The sequence below is a fragment of the Acinonyx jubatus genome, chromosome X (genome assembly GCF_027475565.1).
Source record: "Acinonyx jubatus isolate Ajub_Pintada_27869175 chromosome X, VMU_Ajub_asm_v1.0, whole genome shotgun sequence".
NCBI lineage: Eukaryota > Metazoa > Chordata > Mammalia > Carnivora > Felidae > Acinonyx > Acinonyx jubatus.
In genome coordinates, this window is record NC_069389.1 from 47,923,996 (window position 1) to 47,946,075 (window position 22,080).

General features: G+C 46.3%; 1 protein-coding gene across 3 annotated transcripts in view; it reads left to right on the forward strand.

Annotated features, from left to right (window-relative positions):
- Positions 1 to 22,080, forward strand: part of NBDY (negative regulator of P-body association) — a 122,336-nt gene that overhangs the window by 62,964 nt on the left and 37,292 nt on the right. The window contains exon 3 of one of the 3 annotated variants that reach the window (XM_027053504.2): positions 10,113 to 13,745. The exons of the other annotated variants lie outside the window; for them this stretch is intronic. The gene's annotated coding sequence lies outside the window, so the exon portion shown is untranslated. Of the gene's footprint in view, positions 1 to 10,112; positions 13,746 to 22,080 lie in introns of those variants that run through there. 3 annotated transcript variants of the gene reach the window in all.

Genomic DNA, 22,080 nt, shown 5'->3' on the forward strand with positions numbered 1-22,080 from the left:
GCGTTCCCACTGACAGTGCAGTGCAGGAGTGAGCGTTCCATTTCCTCCACATCGTCGCCAACACCTGTTGTGTCTGGTGTTCTGGTTTTTCGCGAGGCTTTTCTTGACTCTGCTCATCCTATTGGTTCACCGTGAACACAGGGGACCCTCAAGGGATGCCAGCAGTGGGCTTGCAGATTGTTTTCTTTGAATCTTCAGACCCGCCCTGGCCTCGTGTTTATCTGCACTGCACCTGCTCCTTGGCAGCAGCAAACTCCCTTCTCCTGAAGCCTCCTGCTTTAGTGGGCCAAAGATTGGGCCAGAGGCGGCCAGGTCCCACAGGGGTCCAGAACCTGTTGACCCATCCTGTGGAACGGGGTCTTGCCCAGTGTCCCAAGGCTCCGAGGGCCACCAGCTACGTCCCAACACACACAGGCACACACGCGCACGCACACACACACGCATGCATGCACGGCTTTATTCGGGTAGACCCTCCTGGGCAGGCACCCACACTCGCACAGAGGGACACTCTGTGCGAGGAGGCTCAGTGGGCCCGACTGACGCCCTTCCTTGTTCCTTTTTCTTCCTCCTTACCCCTTTCCGTTTGGCCTCCCACTTCCCAGTTGGGTCCAAGAGCATAGCAAAACAGGCCTCTCTCTGGACAGGGCTCAACCCCTGCCCTGAGTGGCTGAGACTTTGCCTTGGCTGATGACTCTTCCCCTAAGAGGCCCCTGCTGGTTCCACCTGTCCAGTTGGGGCGCAGTGCCTTTTGAGATCACATTCATTCTTCTCTTCCGCTACAGTTCTTTCTGTGCTTGCAGTTTGCTCTCTCCACTTTGGTCTCCTTACTCTCACTCCTCTTCTGGCACTTCTTGCTCTGTGGATGTCCCCAGAATAAAAACTGTACTTGTCCTGTGGAAGTGAAGATGGCCGCGTGGATCGGGGGAGCAAGGGACATCCCCTTACAACCATCCCTTTATTACCCTGGGAGGGTAAGGCATCCCTCACGCCCCTTGTCCCCTACATCCCCTTTTTGTGAACCTAGTGGTGTTTTCCCTGGGTGCCCTCCTACCCTCTCTTTGCCCTGCGTGCATACGCCCAGGCCCTTTGGCCCTTTGGCCCTTTGGAGTGGGCCCCTTACATACGCAAGGTGTGGCTCAGCGTCTCCTTTTGCCCTCTGCAGGCCCTACAGGCGGACCTCTGGGTCAGAACCCAGCGGTGGCACACAGGAAGGCACCCCTTTGACGACAGGCTGCCTGGCGGTGGGCCCTGTCCTGGCCAGGCAGCTTGTAGCTTGTGTCTCCTTGTCATTCCTCCTGTCTGTTACCCCCACAGTGAGGCGGGCCTAGGCTGCATCCACATCCACCACAACATTGGCCGTGGCAAGGTGGATGGTGGTGACATTCTGCTTCTCTCTGTTCCTTTCCCTTTCTATGCTGAGCCCACTGCTGGGCGGGGGCGGGGGCGGGGAGCTTGGGGCGAGGGGGGCGGGTGGCGTGGGGGAGAGGGGTGCTGCGGCAGGCTGTGGGGCAGGCTGTGGGGCGCTGTTGGTGGTGATGGGTGGGGAGCGGTGTGCTAGGGGCTGGGCGGTGTGGGGGCGGCGGCGGCGGCGGGTGGGTGGGATGCGGTGGCGGGTGGCTTTGTGTTTGGGGGGGGTGGGGGGTGCGTGAGGGGGAACCAGTGGTCCATGGATCCTCCTGTCACCTCTGATCTTTGGTGTGGGGCGGTGGGGGTTGGGGGGCCCTGGTATAGCAGAAGGCCGTATAGAGGTGCAACGGTGTCCCTTCTTGGACCCTTGGTGGAGGTCACGCTCATCCTTGAAACACATGACCCAGAGGTTACTCTGCATTGAAACAGCATCATGAACCCAAGACTTGCAAAATACCTCGTGGCTTTCCATTCCATGCAGTTCTTCTTCTGACCCAAGCTCTTAAAGTCAACGCTTGAACCGGTTGGAGCCTCTTCAAGTTGTGCCCTCCTTCCCCTTGTTCTCAGTCCAGTCGCCTGACCCGGCCCGATACGGGTTTCAGTGTGTGCCTACAAGCTGTGTCCTGCATTTCCACATGCGGCTGGGAGGGGCGTGCGGGGGGCTGGGGGTCGGGGCTAAGGAAAGCACACAGGCGAGCACCCACTGCCGCCACACGCTCGGGTACACACGGGGCCACACAGGCACGCACCCAGGCATGCACCGTAGATGCAGACTGAGCATGCTCACACAGGCACACACTCACTCACACAGGGTCAGGGACCCACGCATTCCCGGGTGGGCTCTCAAAGAGGGACCTGCAGCCAGGCAGTCTTGCGTTGCATGAGTTGGTCATCTGTGAGCAGGTCTGCCCAAGCGAGGGGTGTGAATCTGGAGCCTCGCTTGTTTACCCAGATAGATGGGGACTCCCGGTTGGAGGAGAGTCAGTGGCCTTCCTCCACAGAATGGGGGGGCCCCCCGAGTGGGGCCGGGCCGTGTGACTCGGGGATGTTGGATGGCCTTGCCAAGGCCCCTCCCTGTGTGAGAGCGAGGGCTGCCTGCCCAGAGCCAGTGCTTATGTGAGTGCTTGGTTCCCCGTTCTGGGGGGGCCTCCTGGATGTAGCCCTGTGGTTGCAGGTTCGGGCCAGCCATTTCTGGCTGCTTTGTCCGGCCAGCCCAAGGTGCTGGTGACCTCAGCCTGTAGCTCCAGGCCCTGGGGAGCAAGCGCACCAGTGACTTACCGGCCGGCATGGTGGCTGCTGGCTTGTCCAGGAGGGGTCCTATTGGACATAAACCCTCAGGCAGGGTCACAGAGGCGGGTTGATGTGTCTTTTGCCCTTTGCTTCTCCCAAGAGCTGGAGCCAGGGAAAATGGGGTAGGATGAAAGGAAGGGGAAAGGCCCGCATGTGGTGCAGCCTCGTGGTCAGTGGTCATTTGGCCCTGTGTACTGGGGTGGTCAGCTTGGACCCTGGTGGCTGGTTTGTTTCTATTTCCCTTGTTCTTCATTCCGTGTTGTGGGGTGTGTTTTGCCCTGTGGTTTTCGGGGTTTGATGCTTTGTGGTCTCTTTGAGTGTGGTGTGGGTTTTCGTGTTTTGTGTTTCAAGGGGGTTCTGGTGTTGGCTTCTTTGCTTTCCATTTTCTCTGTTAGGGGGTTTTTCTTGTTGTTGTTGTAGGTTTTTTTTTCTCCTTGTTGTTGTTGTTGTTGTTGTTGTTATTCATTTTGTTTTTATTTGTCCTTACCTGAGTAGGATGAGGACCCAGACCTGAGGTGGTGGTTTGAAGGGGAAGGGGGCGGGGTAGGCATTCTGGTGGCTTTCATTTGTGGAGCCATACTGCCATCCAGTGGAAAATGTTTCTGTCCAAGGGAGCTGCATGGGCTCAAGTGCTGGGGAAAAGCTCAGGAGTGGGAAGGAGATGACCTTGTGTATATGTGTCAGTTGCAGGAAGCAGTGGGGGCTGGTGTGGGGGAGGTGTCTGCCGAAGGGGGGGGGGGCAGGGTATGCGTGTGTGTGTGTGTGTGTGTGTGTGTGTGTGTGTGTGTGTGTGTGGTTTGTCCTGAAACTGCATTGGATCCCTAGCTCCTGGCCTTCCCTTCACCTGTGTGCTGGACCCGAGATTCCACCCCGGCTCCAGGGCTGAGGAAGGCACTCAGAAACCCCAGGGACAGCCTGAGATGGCTGAGCCCTGGAGTTGCCTAGGACTGCCAAGCACCAGAGTCCCGGCCCCAGAATCTCCAAAGGCCCCCGCTCCCAGTGTGGAAAGGGGCCTCCTGATGCCTGAGTGCCCCAGCATGGCACCCACCTACTCAGCACAAAGGTCACCAGAGGAAACGCCCCCAGGTCCCTGCATTCAGGGGGTGAGTAGCTTCTCTTGGACCCATCCCAAAATGGCTGACAGGGAAGCTCCGCCCCCTGGGCTGCTTGGTCTTGGGGCTGCCTGCTGTGTCCCCAGAGCCCTTAGAGTTCCTGCTTCCCCGCTGGGTCCCAGTGGCAGTCACACTTCCCTCTAGGCCTCTGACCCCTCATGTGGAAAACCTGGCTTGGGCAGAGCCCAGACAACCCAGCAGCACATCCTTGCTGACCCCTGTGGCCGCCAGAAGGCAGGTTGCTGCTGCCTGGGCTTTTCAGAGACGGTTTCCGCTGGATGGCACTGTGGCTCCAGATATGGCACTCACCCCCTTTCCCTGCCCCCACTCAACCTTCCTCTCCCTGCATTTGCTGTCAAACACAGAGAAGGGAACAACAACAACAAAAATCATTCATCATCCCCTTCCATCCTCCTCCTGTTCCTCCTGCTCTTGTCTTCCTCTTCCTCCTCCTCCACCTCCTCCTCTTCCTGCTCCTCCTCCTCCTCCTCCTCCTCCTGGTCCTCCTCCTCCTCCTCCTCCTCCTCCTGGTCCTCCTCCTCCTCCCTAGCCCCTGGCCGCTCCTGCTGCTCCTTCAGGCCAAGGATCACCCATATCACCTCTGGCTGATCTCCAGGCCAACTTGACCACTTTGGGGGCAAAGCTGCAAAGGTAGCTAGGCTTTTTTTGTTCTTTTTCTTTAAGTATTTTTGTGTTAATTCCAGTTAGTTAACATGCAGTGGTACATTGGTTTCAGGTGTACAATATAGTGATTCAGCATTTCCATACATCACCCTGTGCTCATCAGGGCACGTGCACTCCCTTAATCCTTATCACCTATGTCATCCAACCCCTCCACCCCCTCCCCTCTGGTAACCATCATTTCTCTATAATGAAGAGTCTGTTTCTTGATTTCTGTATCTCTCTGTCTCTGTCTCCCACTCTCTCCCTGTCTCTCTCTCTCTCTGTCTCTCTCTCTGCCTCCATACTCTTTCATTTTGTTTTGTTTCCCTAAATTCCATAGAGGAGTGAAATCACATGGTACTGGTCTTTCTCTGACTGACTTATTTCGCTTAGCATTATACTCTGCAGCTCCATCCATGTCCTTACAGATGGCAAGATTTCATTCTGTTTTTATGGCTGAGTAGTGTATAGTCCATAGTGTGTGTGTGTGTGTGTGTGTGTGTGTGTGTGTGTGGTGTGTGTGTGTGTGTGTGTGTGTGTGTGTGTACACCCACGTTCTTTATCCATTCATCAGTGGATGGGACACTAGGGCTGCTTCGGTATCTTGGCTATTGTAAATAATGCTGCTAGAAACATAGGGGTGGGGTGCACGTATCCCTTTGACTTAGCGTTTCTTGTATTCTTTGGGTAAATACCCAGTAGTGCGATTGCTGGATCCTAGGGTAGGTCTGGTTTTACCTTTTTGAGGAACCTCCATACTGTTTTCCACAGTGGCTGTACCAGTTTGGGTTCCCACTGACAGTGCAGTGCAGGAGTGAGCGTTCCATTTCCTCCACATCGTCGCCAACACCTGTTGTGTCTGGTGTTCTGGTTTTTCGCGAGGCTTTTCTTGACTCTGCTCATCCTATTGGTTCACCGTGAACACAGGGGACCCTCAAGGGATGCCAGCAGTGGGCTTGCAGATTGTTTTCTTTGAATCTTCAGACCCGCCCTGGCCTCGTGTTTATCTGCACTGCACCTGCTCCTTGGCAGCAGCAAACTCCCTTCTCCTGAAGCCTCCTGCTTTAGTGGGCCAAAGATTGGGCCAGAGGCGGCCAGGTCCCACAGGGGTCCAGAACCTGTTGACCCATCCTGTGGAACGGGGTCTTGCCCAGTGTCCCAAGGCTCCGAGGGCCACCAGCTACGTCCCAACACACACAGGCACACACGCGCACGCACACACACACGCATGCATGCACGGCTTTATTCGGGTAGACCCTCCTGGGCAGGCACCCACACTCGCACAGAGGGACACTCTGTGCGAGGAGGCTCAGTGGGCCCGACTGACGCCCTTCCTTGTTCCTTTTTCTTCCTCCTTACCCCTTTCCGTTTGGCCTCCCACTTCCCAGTTGGGTCCAAGAGCATAGCAAAACAGGCCTCTCTCTGGACAGGGCTCAACCCCTGCCCTGAGTGGCTGAGACTTTGCCTTGGCTGATGACTCTTCCCCTAAGAGGCCCCTGCTGGTTCCACCTGTCCAGTTGGGGCGCAGTGCCTTTTGAGATCACATTCATTCTTCTCTTCCGCTACAGTTCTTTCTGTGCTTGCAGTTTGCTCTCTCCACTTTGGTCTCCTTACTCTCACTCCTCTTCTGGCACTTCTTGCTCTGTGGATGTCCCCAGAATAAAAACTGTACTTGTCCTGTGGAAGTGAAGATGGCCGCGTGGATCGGGGGAGCAAGGGACATCCCCTTACAACCATCCCTTTATTACCCTGGGAGGGTAAGGCATCCCTCACGCCCCTTGTCCCCTACATCCCCTTTTTGTGAACCTAGTGGTGTTTTCCCTGGGTGCCCTCCTACCCTCTCTTTGCCCTGCGTGCATACGCCCAGGCCCTTTGGCCCTTTGGCCCTTTGGAGTGGGCCCCTTACATACGCAAGGTGTGGCTCAGCGTCTCCTTTTGCCCTCTGCAGGCCCTACAGGCGGACCTCTGGGTCAGAACCCAGCGGTGGCACACAGGAAGGCACCCCTTTGACGACAGGCTGCCTGGCGGTGGGCCCTGTCCTGGCCAGGCAGCTTGTAGCTTGTGTCTCCTTGTCATTCCTCCTGTCTGTTACCCCCACAGTGAGGCGGGCCTAGGCTGCATCCACATCCACCACAACATTGGCCGTGGCAAGGTGGATGGTGGTGACATTCTGCTTCTCTCTGTTCCTTTCCCTTTCTATGCTGAGCCCACTGCTGGGCGGGGGCGGGGGCGGGGAGCTTGGGGCGAGGGGGGCGGGTGGCGTGGGGGAGAGGGGTGCTGCGGCAGGCTGTGGGGCAGGCTGTGGGGCGCTGTTGGTGGTGATGGGTGGGGAGCGGTGTGCTAGGGGCTGGGCGGTGTGGGGGCGGCGGCGGCGGCGGGTGGGTGGGATGCGGTGGCGGGTGGCTTTGTGTTTGGGGGGGGTGGGGGGTGCGTGAGGGGGAACCAGTGGTCCATGGATCCTCCTGTCACCTCTGATCTTTGGTGTGGGGCGGTGGGGGTTGGGGGGCCCTGGTATAGCAGAAGGCCGTATAGAGGTGCAACGGTGTCCCTTCTTGGACCCTTGGTGGAGGTCACGCTCATCCTTGAAACACATGACCCAGAGGTTACTCTGCATTGAAACAGCATCATGAACCCAAGACTTGCAAAATACCTCGTGGCTTTCCATTCCATGCAGTTCTTCTTCTGACCCAAGCTCTTAAAGTCAACGCTTGAACCGGTTGGAGCCTCTTCAAGTTGTGCCCTCCTTCCCCTTGTTCTCAGTCCAGTCGCCTGACCCGGCCCGATACGGGTTTCAGTGTGTGCCTACAAGCTGTGTCCTGCATTTCCACATGCGGCTGGGAGGGGCGTGCGGGGGGCTGGGGGTCGGGGCTAAGGAAAGCACACAGGCGAGCACCCACTGCCGCCACACGCTCGGGTACACACGGGGCCACACAGGCACGCACCCAGGCATGCACCGTAGATGCAGACTGAGCATGCTCACACAGGCACACACTCACTCACACAGGGTCAGGGACCCACGCATTCCCGGGTGGGCTCTCAAAGAGGGACCTGCAGCCAGGCAGTCTTGCGTTGCATGAGTTGGTCATCTGTGAGCAGGTCTGCCCAAGCGAGGGGTGTGAATCTGGAGCCTCGCTTGTTTACCCAGATAGATGGGGACTCCCGGTTGGAGGAGAGTCAGTGGCCTTCCTCCACAGAATGGGGGGGCCCCCCGAGTGGGGCCGGGCCGTGTGACTCGGGGATGTTGGATGGCCTTGCCAAGGCCCCTCCCTGTGTGAGAGCGAGGGCTGCCTGCCCAGAGCCAGTGCTTATGTGAGTGCTTGGTTCCCCGTTCTGGGGGGGCCTCCTGGATGTAGCCCTGTGGTTGCAGGTTCGGGCCAGCCATTTCTGGCTGCTTTGTCCGGCCAGCCCAAGGTGCTGGTGACCTCAGCCTGTAGCTCCAGGCCCTGGGGAGCAAGCGCACCAGTGACTTACCGGCCGGCATGGTGGCTGCTGGCTTGTCCAGGAGGGGTCCTATTGGACATAAACCCTCAGGCAGGGTCACAGAGGCGGGTTGATGTGTCTTTTGCCCTTTGCTTCTCCCAAGAGCTGGAGCCAGGGAAAATGGGGTAGGATGAAAGGAAGGGGAAAGGCCCGCATGTGGTGCAGCCTCGTGGTCAGTGGTCATTTGGCCCTGTGTACTGGGGTGGTCAGCTTGGACCCTGGTGGCTGGTTTGTTTCTATTTCCCTTGTTCTTCATTCCGTGTTGTGGGGTGTGTTTTGCCCTGTGGTTTTCGGGGTTTGATGCTTTGTGGTCTCTTTGAGTGTGGTGTGGGTTTTCGTGTTTTGTGTTTCAAGGGGGTTCTGGTGTTGGCTTCTTTGCTTTCCATTTTCTCTGTTAGGGGGTTTTTCTTGTTGTTGTTGTAGGTTTTTTTTTCTCCTTGTTGTTGTTGTTGTTGTTGTTGTTGTTATTCATTTTGTTTTTATTTGTCCTTACCTGAGTAGGATGAGGACCCAGACCTGAGGTGGTGGTTTGAAGGGGAAGGGGGCGGGGTAGGCATTCTGGTGGCTTTCATTTGTGGAGCCATACTGCCATCCAGTGGAAAATGTTTCTGTCCAAGGGAGCTGCATGGGCTCAAGTGCTGGGGAAAAGCTCAGGAGTGGGAAGGAGATGACCTTGTGTATATGTGTCAGTTGCAGGAAGCAGTGGGGGCTGGTGTGGGGGAGGTGTCTGCCGAAGGGGGGGGGGCAGGGTATGCGTGTGTGTGTGTGTGTGTGTGTGTGTGTGTGTGTGTGTGTGGTTTGTCCTGAAACTGCATTGGATCCCTAGCTCCTGGCCTTCCCTTCACCTGTGTGCTGGACCCGAGATTCCACCCCGGCTCCAGGGCTGAGGAAGGCACTCAGAAACCCCAGGGACAGCCTGAGATGGCTGAGCCCTGGAGTTGCCTAGGACTGCCAAGCACCAGAGTCCCGGCCCCAGAATCTCCAAAGGCCCCCGCTCCCAGTGTGGAAAGGGGCCTCCTGATGCCTGAGTGCCCCAGCATGGCACCCACCTACTCAGCACAAAGGTCACCAGAGGAAACGCCCCCAGGTCCCTGCATTCAGGGGGTGAGTAGCTTCTCTTGGACCCATCCCAAAATGGCTGACAGGGAAGCTCCGCCCCCTGGGCTGCTTGGTCTTGGGGCTGCCTGCTGTGTCCCCAGAGCCCTTAGAGTTCCTGCTTCCCCGCTGGGTCCCAGTGGCAGTCACACTTCCCTCTAGGCCTCTGACCCCTCATGTGGAAAACCTGGCTTGGGCAGAGCCCAGACAACCCAGCAGCACATCCTTGCTGACCCCTGTGGCCGCCAGAAGGCAGGTTGCTGCTGCCTGGGCTTTTCAGAGACGGTTTCCGCTGGATGGCACTGTGGCTCCAGATATGGCACTCACCCCCTTTCCCTGCCCCCACTCAACCTTCCTCTCCCTGCATTTGCTGTCAAACACAGAGAAGGGAACAACAACAACAAAAATCATTCATCATCCCCTTCCATCCTCCTCCTGTTCCTCCTGCTCTTGTCTTCCTCTTCCTCCTCCTCCACCTCCTCCTCTTCCTGCTCCTCCTCCTCCTCCTCCTCCTCCTGGTCCTCCTCCTCCTCCTCCTCCTCCTCCTGGTCCTCCTCCTCCTCCCTAGCCCCTGGCGGCTCCTGCTGCTCCTTCAGGCCAAGGATCACCCATATCACCTCTGGCTGATCTCCAGGCCAACTTGACCACTTTGGGGCAATCCTGCCTGTGTAGGGAAGCCTTTTTTCCCTCTAGGCCTCTGACTGACCCCATGAGGGAAACTTTGCCTGGGCAGATCCCAGAGAACCCTGCAGTACATCCTAGCTGACCCTTGTGGCTCCCAGATGGCAGGTTGTTGCAGTCTGGGCTTTGCAGGAACAGTGTTATGTGAATTCTTAACGTTTTTGCTTAGGGATAGTTTGCAAAGTGTAAATATGTACTGCCATGTTCATTCATTTTATTTTGTAATGTATGTTCAAAAATCTCATCATAATGCGAATGTTTTTTTTATGATTCTTAATATCTAGTCATCCATATTGCTCAAGGTTTTAACTCTTGGACCTCCTTTGTGGTCCTTATCTTAAGGCTCATGAGTTACAACCCACTTTGTACTTCTCTGCTTTCCAGGAGGACCTAGTCGGATTACCATCCACATCTCCTTGTGCCCATTTCCTGCTTTTGCTTCTATGCAATATAAAGATTTAAAAATAAAATAAAATATAATACATTTTATTTTTAGTTTAATGTCGTATGTGAGATTAGTCATTGTTAGCCTTCCTGTTGTATTATATTTGTATATTATACATCTTGTATTACTTGGGAATTTTTGTTTGAATTTGTAACGTTATTTACCTGTGAGTTGTAAACAGTTTTATTTTTTTTTATTGGTTGATTGTTTTTTCTGACATTAAATTCCCTTCGTTGCATGAAAATAATTATCTTTGGATTGTTCTTGTCTAGATAGGGACTTCAGCATTATGGGCTTTTTGAGGCCCAGTTTTATTGTGTTTTCAAAAATAATGTGAATATTGTGTGCAAAATACAGGATAGTCAAATTATTTCCCAGGTTCAAAGCGATGTTCTAGATTTTCCACAGATCTTAGAACTCTAATATCCATGTAGAAAAATATGAAAATAATGTTACCTATGTCACTTTTTCCTTCAGTCATATCTACTTACCACCCTGAGTCCTTCCTTTGGAAAGATTTCACTTCTTAGGGAAATTGAAAATAGTATTACCTTTGCATGCTAGTCACCACTCTTTGATCGCATAATATTTGCTGCCTTGGCCCCTACATCATTCCATGATGCTGACTGTAATTGAGTTGGTTCCCTTGTGTCCTGGTCACTTCTTCTCCTCCCTGGTTCTGGCGTTTTCAGTATGTTCTTTCTGTTACCCAGGATCCTGATGCACTGCTGCTTCCTGCTCTTCAGGATCACACTGTCTATAAGTTGTGTTATTGCTGTGATGTCCTTTATTTCCTGTGTTTTAAGTCTTGCCTTTGACTTGTCATCTGGGGATGCATTGTGTCTCACCCCTTGTGTCCTAAGTTGTGGTTTCACTGGGGCTGATCTGCTGTTACCTTGAACCCTTCCCAGAATTCCTGATTTGTGGTTTTAAACTTCTGTGGCCAAACATACTACTGCTGGTTTTTGCCCTTCCTCCTATATCCTGAGTTGCTGCTTTGATTTGTCATCAGAAGCTGCTGCTCTGCTGTGTCTAGTTTCTTATATGCCAAGTAGCATATATGATCACTAACACTAGGACCATTCTGCTGCTGTTACACCCCTCATCCCTGGTTCCTAAGTTAAGACTTTGACTTCCATCACTAAGACCTGTATCTTGTTTTCTGCACACTTCCCTCTGCTTTCTGAGAACACACTTTGACCTCCAGGACATGCTGTTACTGCACTCCTTTCCCTGGGCCCGGGCCACTGCTATAATTTGTCAGCCTTAAGCTCCTGATTCAGCTGCATCCTGCTTTTTTTTCCGCCAGGACCTTAGTCACATGCTGAGTCCCAGTGATTCAGTCCAAGTTCAGTAAGTGTTGTGCACATGCCCTGAAATCTGAAACCAGCACTATGGTAAATGCAAATACTCCTGTGCCCTATGCTTCAGATGCTGTAGTAGTTCCACATGCCTCTGAGCCCAAAACCCCTAGCTCTGTTGTCACTGAGTGCCAGCATGCAAGACTTGGCTCCAAGTAGGACATCTTGTATATAACTTCCCTCCATGGGTGCAAAAGGAGAACCAAAGAAGGCCAATGGCCTTTGCCTCCAAGGAATCCAACAGCTCTAGCCACCACTTCCACCACAAACATGTGCAGGGGACCTGCAAACTTGGCCACTGTGATCCATATAGTATTTTCTTTATTGACCTTAGCTGACAGAACTGCTTGGAGAATACACTCCTGCACCCTCCTCAGAATCAGAGATGCTGCATCCTACTCAACTTGTACCCTTTATCTTTAACAAAATATTAGCAAACCAAATTAAAAAATACATTAGAAGGATAATATACCATGATCAAGTACGATTTATTCTTGGGATGCAGGGATATTTCAACATCCACAACTAAATCCTATGTTGCACCATATAAACAAAATGAATGATATAAATCGTATGATTATCTCAATATATGCAGAAAAATTATTTAACAAAATTTATCATCCTTTTATGATAAAACCTCTCAACAAAATGGGTGTAAAGGAAATGTACCTCAACATAATGAGGCCATTTATGACAAACCCTCAGTGGTAAAACATTAATAGCTTTTTCTCTAAGGTCAGGAGCAAGATAAGGATACACACTCTCTCCACTTTAATTCAACATAAAAGTGCGAGGACTAGCTACAGCAGTTAGGCAAACAAAAACAAACAAGCAAAAAATCATGCCAACTGGAAAGTAAGAAGTAAAACTGTCACTATCTTCAGATGACATGATATTTTATATAGAAAATCCTAAATATTCCACCAAAATAACTGTTACAACTTTACAAATTCAGTAAATTTGCAGGATACATAATTAATATGCAAAAAATCTGTTGCATTTTTACATGCTAATACTGAACAATAAGAAAAATAAATTAAGGAAGCAATCCATTTTATAATTGCATCAAATCTAATAAAACACCTAGAAATAAGTTTAACCAAGGATTTGAAAGACTTGTACCCTGAAAGCTTTAAGAGACTCTTGCAAGAAATTGAAAAAAAAAATAAATGGAAATGTATTCCGTGCTCATGAATTGGAGGAATTAATATTGTTAAAATGTAAATATTAAGCAAAGTTTATCTACACATTGTATCCAATCACTTTCAAAATTCCAATGACATTTCTTACAGAAATAGTAGAAAGAATCCTAAAATCTGTATGGAATTGTAAAAAAAAAAATCCTAAATTGTGAAAGCAATCTTAAGAAAGAAGAACAAAACTGGATGCAACAGACTTCCTGATTTCAAACTATATACAAAGGTATAATTATCAAAACAGTATGATGTTGGTATAAAAATAGACACATAGATCAATGGAACCTAATAGAGACCCCAGAAATAAACCCATGTATGTATGGTCAATTAATTTGCTACAAAGAAGCCAGAAACTGGTACCAGACAAACAGGACAGCCATATGCAAAGGAATGTAACTGGACCACTATCTTATACCTTCCAAAAAATTATCTCAAAATAGATTAAAGACTTGAATATAAGACCTAAGCCCATACAACTCCCTAGAAGAAAACTTAGCAGGTAAGCTCTTTGACATAGGTCTTGTTGATGAATTTTTGGAACTGACTCCAGTAGCAAAAGCAACAAAAGAAAATAAACAGTTGGGACTATATCAAACCAAAAAGCTTCTGTACCTTACAGGAAACCATCAACAAGTGAAAAGGCAACCTAGTGAATGGGAGAAAATATTTGTATGTCATATATTTGATAAGGGGTTAGTATTCAAAACATATATTAAAAACCACAAACAACTCATTAGCTAAAAAAAAAAATCTGATGAAAAAAACAGTCCTAGGAAATGAATAGATATTTCCCAAAGAAGACATACAGATGGCTATCAGGTACATGAAAAGATGTTCAACATCACTAATCACCAGGGAAATGCAAATCAGAATCACAGTGAGAATAATCTTACACCTGTTACAGTGTGTTTTGTCAAAAAGACAAGAAATAAATGTTTGCAAGGATGTCAAGGCAATTATACACTATTGGTGGGAATGTAAATTAGTGCTGCCACCATAGAAAACAGTATGGAGGTTTCTTAAAAAAATTCAAAATAGAGGTGCACCTGACTGGCTCAGTTGGTAGAGCATGTGACTCTTGATCTGAGTCATCAGTGAAACTTCACATTGAGCATAAAGCTTACTTAAAAAAAAGTTTAAAATATGGGGCACCTGGGCGGCTCAGTCAGTTAAGCGTCCGACTTCAGCTCAGGTCATGATCTCATGGTTTGTGAGCTGAAGCCTCATGTCAGGCTCTGTACTGACAGCTCGGAGCCTGGAGCCTGCTTCGGATTCTGTGTCTCCCTCTCTGCCCCTCCTTCTCCCCCCACCTCCATCTCTCTCTCTCAAAAAATAAATAAATAAACATTAAAAGCATTTTTTTAATTAAAGAAAGAACTACCATATGATTCAGTACTTCATTTCTGGGTTTTATCTGAAGAAAACAAAAACACTGATTCAAAATGGTATCTGCACCACTGTGTTCATTACAGTATTATTTACAATCGCTCAGATATGGAAACAACCTAAGTGTCTATTGATAGATAAATGGATAAAGAAGATACCACACATACACATGCACATATGTGTATGTGTGCACACGCACACACACACACAAATAATATTCAGTAATAAAAAATGAAAATATGGCAGTTGTAACATCGGGGATGGTCATTGTAGGCATTATGCTAAGTGAAATAGGTCAGACAGAGAAAGTCAAATACCATATGATTTCACTTATATGTGGAATCTAATCACCCCCCCCCCAAAAAAAGCTTGTAGATAAAGAGAACAGATTGGTGTTTTACTAGAGGTGTGGCCATCAGTGGGCAAGATGGGTGAAGGGACTCTAAAGGTACAAACTTCCAAATTTGAAATAAGTCATGGAGATATAATGTACAGCATGGCAATGATGGTTAGTAATACTTTACTGCATATTTGAAAGTTGCTAAGAAGTCCTCATGAAAACAGAAAGTTGTGATTATGTATGGTAGTAAATGTTAACTTGATCTATTGTGGTGGTTCTTTCACAATACATACAAATATTGAATCATATTGTACAACTAAAACTAATATAGTTCAATTGTATCTCAATTAAGATGAAGAAAAAAATAAAAAAGAAGAAAAAATGAGAACAAAATGTGACATAAACAAAATGTGGGGTAGAGGCAAGAAAATATTGGGAATTTGTATGTATAATTGACATTATTATTGGTCTAAAATAGACTTAGAAGATATATTATGAAAGCCTTATTGTAACTAGATAGCTAAAACCTATAGTACATACACAAAGACAAAGAGAAATGAATCAATCCATAATCTTACAAAAGTAATCAATACACAAATGAAACAGTAAAGAGGTAGAAAGGAACAAAGGATCTTTAACAGAATCAGAAAATAACTTAAAATCACAATAGGAAGTTGTTAATATATAATTAGTCTGAATGAAAATAGTTTAAATTCCTCTATCAAAGTGCATAGAGTGGCTGAATGGGTAAAAATGTGACACATAACTATATTCTACTTAAAACAAACTCACTTAAAATTTAAGGAAATGCATTTAAGAGTCTTCTTGATGTTGTTATTTGTTTCTTTGTTTCTGAAAGTGAAAGTATGGGAAGGATATTCCATGAAAAATAGACACCAACAGAAAACAGGGGTAACTATACTTAGATAAAACAGTTTAATAAGTCAAAAGCTGTGAATAGAGCCAAATGTTATTATATAATAATAGGAGAATTTTAAGAAGATATAAGAACTGTAAACATATATTCACCGAATATTGGAGCACCTAAATATATTAAACAGTTATTAACAGATCCGAAGGAAAAAAAAATCAATGCAATAATAGGTACATCAATACCCTATTGTCAACAATGGATAGATCACACAGGCAGAAAATGAATATTAAAATAGTGGACTTGAAGTATACTTTAGATTAAATTGACCTAACAAACACATAGAAAACATTCCACCCAACAGCAGCACAATGCATATTTTTCTTAAGTACACAGAAACATTTTCCAGGATAGATCATATAGTTGTCACAAAGTAACTTTTAACATTTCAAAATATTGAAATCATATCAGATATCTTTTCCAAACATAATAGTATGAACTTAGAAAACAATAGCAAGAGGAAAACAGGAAATTTCACCAATATGTGAAAAATAACACACTCCTGTAAAACCAAAGGCAATAAGCGAAAGAAGAAATCAAAAAGGAAATCAGAAAATATCTTGAGGGGAAAAAAACCTTCAAAAACAAATGGAAACATCATACTAAAACTTGTGGGATGCAGGGTTTCCAGTCCAAGATGGTGACTTAGGAGGACATCCTCCATGGAACACACCCAGTTATACCTATTTATAGAGCAATTCTTTCTGAAAAAGAACTGACAATCCATTAAGCAGCTTCTGCACAATGAAAGAACAGTAAAAGAGAACAGCAAGACAGATCCATAGTAAAAAAAAAAAAAAAAAGAGAGAGAAACCCCACCTCTGGTGCTGCAACTGCAGAGAGGAGGAATAGTATTGAGCGACTAGGAAAAGATTCATCTTTCCTTGGGCACAAGGCTGTGGTTTAAAGGAGCAACCAGTTTATAAAAGAGTCAGACCCAGAACTCTTGACACCTGGAGCTGCTGGAACTTTCTCCGGGTGAGATGGCCTGACATGGTCTATGCTCACCCTTCACCTTGAAAGCAGAGATCAGTGTGCCGTTTGTGTGCCCTAATCATCCTACCACCTCAGTGAACCCTGGGCCCCTAGTCTACACCAGCCCTAGCCATCCCATCAAGGTGGCCACAGGGTGGTGCACACCAAGACAATCCTGTTCAGTGCCCACTATAGCTCCATCCTTTCCTCCCAGATGACACAGGTACAGAGCACCCTAGAACAGCCAGGCCCATACTAGTTCAACTTCAGATGGCTTCCTAGGTCACCGCTATTGCAGAGTGCCCCAGAACCTCCCAAATGACTACTTTGGATCCAGCTACCCTAACCCCCCCCCCCCCCTGCCCTGTGCCTGCATCAGTTCTAGCCATCCTGGCAAGGCACCCTCTGCAGAGTGCCCCAGAATATCCCTGCCTGCACTGGTCTCAGTTCCAGTTGTCTGGCCAAGACATCCTCTGCATTGAGCACCCAGGGACATCCCAGCATGCAACCAGTTCAGCTTCAGCTGTCACACCAGGTCACCCACAGTGTGGAGAGCCCCAGAACACCTTGCTTTGTATCCACTTCAGCTATCTTGCCAAGTTTTCCTCTGTGCAAAGTGCACTGGGTTCCCTGGCTTACACCCACTTCTATCAGAGAACCCTGTGCTCAGAGAGCCCAGGAACCTCGCAGCCCACATACCACCTCAACTCCAGCCACCCGAGTAGAGACTCCGTGCATGGATAGCACCTGAACAACCTGGGTTGCATCCATTTCAGCTTCAGCTATCCTGCCAGGGTGCATTCAGCATGTAGAACTCTAGGATCCCTGGCTTGCATCCACTGAAGCTTAAGGTGTCCTGACAGGATACATGCTGCGCAGAGAACCACAGAATCCTCCAGATTAAGCCCATTTTAGCTCCAGCTGCCCTGCCAGAGTGTACCCGATGTGAAGCACCCTGGGACCCCCTTGCTCATCCACATCAGCTTTAGCTGTCCTGCCAGCGTGCCATCAGTGAATAGAACCATGTGACACCCCAGTGTGCATCTGCTTTAGCTGCCAGGGTGCCCATGTACAGAAAACCACAAGACCTTCCAGCCTACACTCTGTCCCTGAGCTCCAGCTGCACAGCCAGAGCACCATCTATGGAGAGCTCTGGGATACCCCAGCTAATACCTGTTTCAGCTTCTGTGCATAGATCTCAGAACAACACAGCTTGCATGAAATTTAGTTTTTGTTGTTTGTTGTTTGTTTTTTTAATATGAAATTTATTGTCAAATTGGTTTCCATACAACACTCAGTGCTCATCCCAAAAGGTGCCCTCCTCAATACCCATCACCCACTCTCCCCTCCCACCCCCATCAACCCTCAGTTTGTTCTCAGTTTTTAAGAGTCTCTTATGCTTTGGCTGTCTCCCTCTCTAACCTCTTTTTTTTTCTTCCCCTCCCCCATAGACTGCTGTTAAGTTTCTCAGGATCCACATAAGAGTGAAAACATATGGTATCTGTCTTTGTATGATTTATTTCACTTAACATAACACTCTCCAGTTCCATCAACATTGCCACAAAGGGCCATATTTCATTCTTTCTCATTGCCATGTAGTATTCCATTCTGTATATAAACCACAATTTCCTTTTAACTGTTTTGCCAAAGCACCTGCTGCATGGAGAGCCCATGGGCCACACCCATCTGTGACCATGTCGGCTTTAGCTGTCCTGGCAGGGGAGTCACTTCTTAAACTTTGGAGAGCATTGGAGCCCTCAGCCCATGACATCACAGCTCCAGCTAGTCAGCTAAATTCTCCAAGCACACAGTCTACATAGGGAACCATACATAAAATGATGCCTTCAAATTTTTAGAAGTAGCTGTTCCACCTAGTCCATAGAAACAAACACAGAAAGTCAGGAAAAATGAGGAAACAGAGAAATATGCTGCAAAAGAAAGAACAACACAAAATCTCTGAAAAGAACTAATGAAACAAGGATAAGCAAAATGCCTGATGAGAATTTAAAGTAATTTAAAGTAGTCATACTAGAGAGCTGCCCTGGGCAGGAGAGGAGTTAAAGACCTCAGTGAGACCTTCAATAAAGAGATACAAAATATGAAAAAGAGCCAGTTAGAGTTGAAGAATAAGGTAACTGAAATAAAAAAAAATACACTAGAGGAAATCAACAGATTAGCAGATGCAGGAGAATGTATCAGTGATCTGGAGGACAGTATAATAGAAAGCACCCAAGCTGAACAACAAAGAGAAAAGAATTTTAAAAATGAAAATAGCTTAAGGGATCTAAAGCTAAAAAAAAATCATTATAAGGGTCTCAGAAGAGAAAGAATGAGGCAGAAAACTAATTTGAAGAAATAGCTGAAAAGTTCCCTAACCTGAGAAAGAAAATAGACATCCAGGTTCAAGAATCACAAAGAGCTCCAAGCAACATAAACCCAAGGAGGAACAGACCATGACATATAGTAACTAAAATGTCAACGATTAATGATAAAAATATCTTAAAAGCATTGAGAGAGAAACAAAAATTTACCCAAAAGGGAAAGCCTATGAGACTATCAACTGATTTATCAGCAGAAACTTTGCAGCCAGAAGAGAGTAGCAGGATATATCCAAAGTGCTGAAAGAAAATGAAAAAAAAACAACAACAACAACAACAACAACAAAAAAAAACAAACCTACAACCAAAAATATTCTACCAGGCAAGATTATCATTCAGAATTGAAAAAGACATGGAGTTTCCCAAAGAAACGTTAAAGGAGTTTATCACCACTAAACCAGTCTTATAACAAATGTTAAATTTCTTTAAACAGAAAATAAATGGCCATAATTACATGTATGAAAATTGTGAATAAGAAGTAGAAAAATGACAGCACATACATAAAATGTGAAGTAGAGAGTAAATAAAGAATTTTCTTTTGTTTTTTGTTTGTTCGTTTGTTTTAGAATATTTGAAATTAAATCCATCAACTTAACATAGACTGCTGTATACTTGGGATGCTATATATAAACCTCCTGGTAACCACAAACCCTAAAACTATAGTAGATACACAAAAGGTAAACAGAAATAAACTAAACATAAAACTACAGAAATTTATTAAACATAAAGGAGAACAAAAGAGGAAGAAAGGAACAGAGAAGAACTAAAAAACTAACCAGAAAATAGTGAACAAAATGGCAATAAATACGAGCATATCAATAATTACTGATGAGTGGATAAAGAGGAAGTGGTATATATATATACAATGGAATACTCCTCAATGATGAAAAAAATCTTGCCATTTGCAACAACGTGGATGGAGCTAGAGGGTATTATGCTAAATTAAATAAGTCAGTCAGAGAAAGACATATGATTTCACTCATATGTGGAATTTGAGAAACTCAACAGATGAACATAGGGGAAGGGAAAGAAAAATAAGGTAAAAACAGAGAGGGAAGCAAGCCATAAGAGACTTAAATACAGAGAACAACCTAAGGAATGCTGGAGGGGAGGTGGGTGGGAGGATGGGTTAAATGGGTAATGGGCATTGAGGAGGGCACTTTTTGGGAAGAGCACTGGGTATCATATGTAAGAGATGAATTACTGGGTTCTACTGAAGCCAAGACTACACAGTATGTTAACTAATTTGAATTTAAATGTAAATGGCCTAAATACTTTAAGCAAAAGCCATAGGTTGGCAGAATGCATGAAAAAACAAGACCCATCTATTTGCTGCCTACAAGAGACTCCCCTCAGATCCAAAGAAAGATATACACTAACAGCAAAGAGGGGAGAAAATATTTACCATGCAAGTGGAAGTGAATAAAAAAAGGCTAGAGTGTAAGTACTTAGACAAAATAGATTTTTTTTTTAGGAATTTATTTTTAAGTAATCACTATACTCAACATGGGACTTGAATTCACAACCCTGAGAGCAAGAGTCACATGCCCTACTGACTGAGTCAGCCAGGCACCCCAAGACAAAATACATTTTTTTTTAATTTTTAATGTTTATTTATTTTTGACAGAGAGAGAGAGACAGAGCATGAGAGGGGGAGGGGCAGAGAGAGAGGGAGACACAGAATCCAAAGCAGGCTCCAGGCTCTGAGCTGTCAGCACAGACCCCGACGCTAGGCTCAAACTCACAGACCGCGAGATCATGACCTGAGCCGAAGTTGGACGCTTAACCGACTGAGCCACCCAGGCACCCCCAAAATAGGCTTTAAAACAAAGACTGTAACAAACACAGAAGAACATTGCATAATGATAAAGGGATCAATTCCAACAAGAGGATATTACAGTTATAAATATCTGTACACCCAGTATTGGAGCACCTAAATGTATAAAGCAAACATTAATGGATAATGTCTTTGAATGACACATTAGAACAAATGGACATAATAGATATATAAAAATAATTATCTCTAAAACCAACAGAATATACATTCTTTTCATGTCTGCATGTAATATACTCCAGAATAGATAACATTAGGCCACAATACAAGTCTCAATAAATTTACAAATATTAAAATAATACCATGCATGTTATCCAATCACAGCAATATGAAATTAGTAATCAATCACAAAATAATTGAAAAAGTCACAAACACATGGAGGCTAAACAACATGGTACTAAACGACCAATGAGTCAATGAAGCAATGAAAGAAGAAATAAAAAAATGCATGGAGACAAATAAAAATTAAAACACAGCAGTTCAAAATCTTTGTGACAGAATAGTTCTAAGAGGGAAACATAGTGATAGGCCTACCTCAAGAAACAAGGAAAAGTGAAATAAACAACCTGACTTTACACCTAAAGGAACTAAAAGAAAAGGAAAAAAGGAACAAAGTTCAACATAAGTAGAAGGAAGGAAATAATACAGGGCAAAAGTAAATGACATAGAAGCTTTTTCAAAAATGGAAAAATGCAATGAAACAAAGGGCTTGCTCTTTGAAAAGATAAACAAAATTGGCAAACCGTTAGCCAGACTCATCAAGAAAAAAATAGACCAAAAAAATTAATAAATTAAATCAGATATGAGACAGAAGTAACAACTGACACCACAGAAATACAAAGGATTTTGAGACTACTCTGAAAAATTATATGTCACCAAGTTGGACAACCTAAAAAAAATAGATAAATTTCTAAACAACTATAATCTTCCAAAACTGATTCAAAAAGAACTATTAAATTTGAACACACAAATTACAAGTAAAGAAATTGAATAAGGAATCAAAAACCAACCAAAAAATAAAAGTCCAGGACTAGGGAGAGGGAAGATGGTGACAGAGTAGGAGGACCATAGGCCTGTTCCATCCCATGAACACAACTAGATAACTATTAAATCATCCTAACTACTCCAGAAATTGGCATGAAAACTGACAGAACAATCTCCACAACTAAAAGGAGAAAGGAGGCGACAACAAAAAAGTTAGGAAGTGAGGAGACACAGTTTAGGGGAGAATCAGATCATGGGTGCTACGGAGGGGAGGGTGCCATGGACAAGAAAAGTGAGAAAGAGAGGAGCACATAGGGAATGCACAAGGAGAACATTTACCCAAAGCTATTACCATGGAAAACAACAGGGGCTGAATTTCAAGAGTTCTTGAAACGAGGGGGACTTAAACACTGGAATTTTATTTTATTTTTTTAATATGAAATTTATTGTCAAATTGGTTTCCATACAACACCCAGTGCTTATCCCAACAGGTGCCCTCCTCAATGCCCATCACCCACTTTC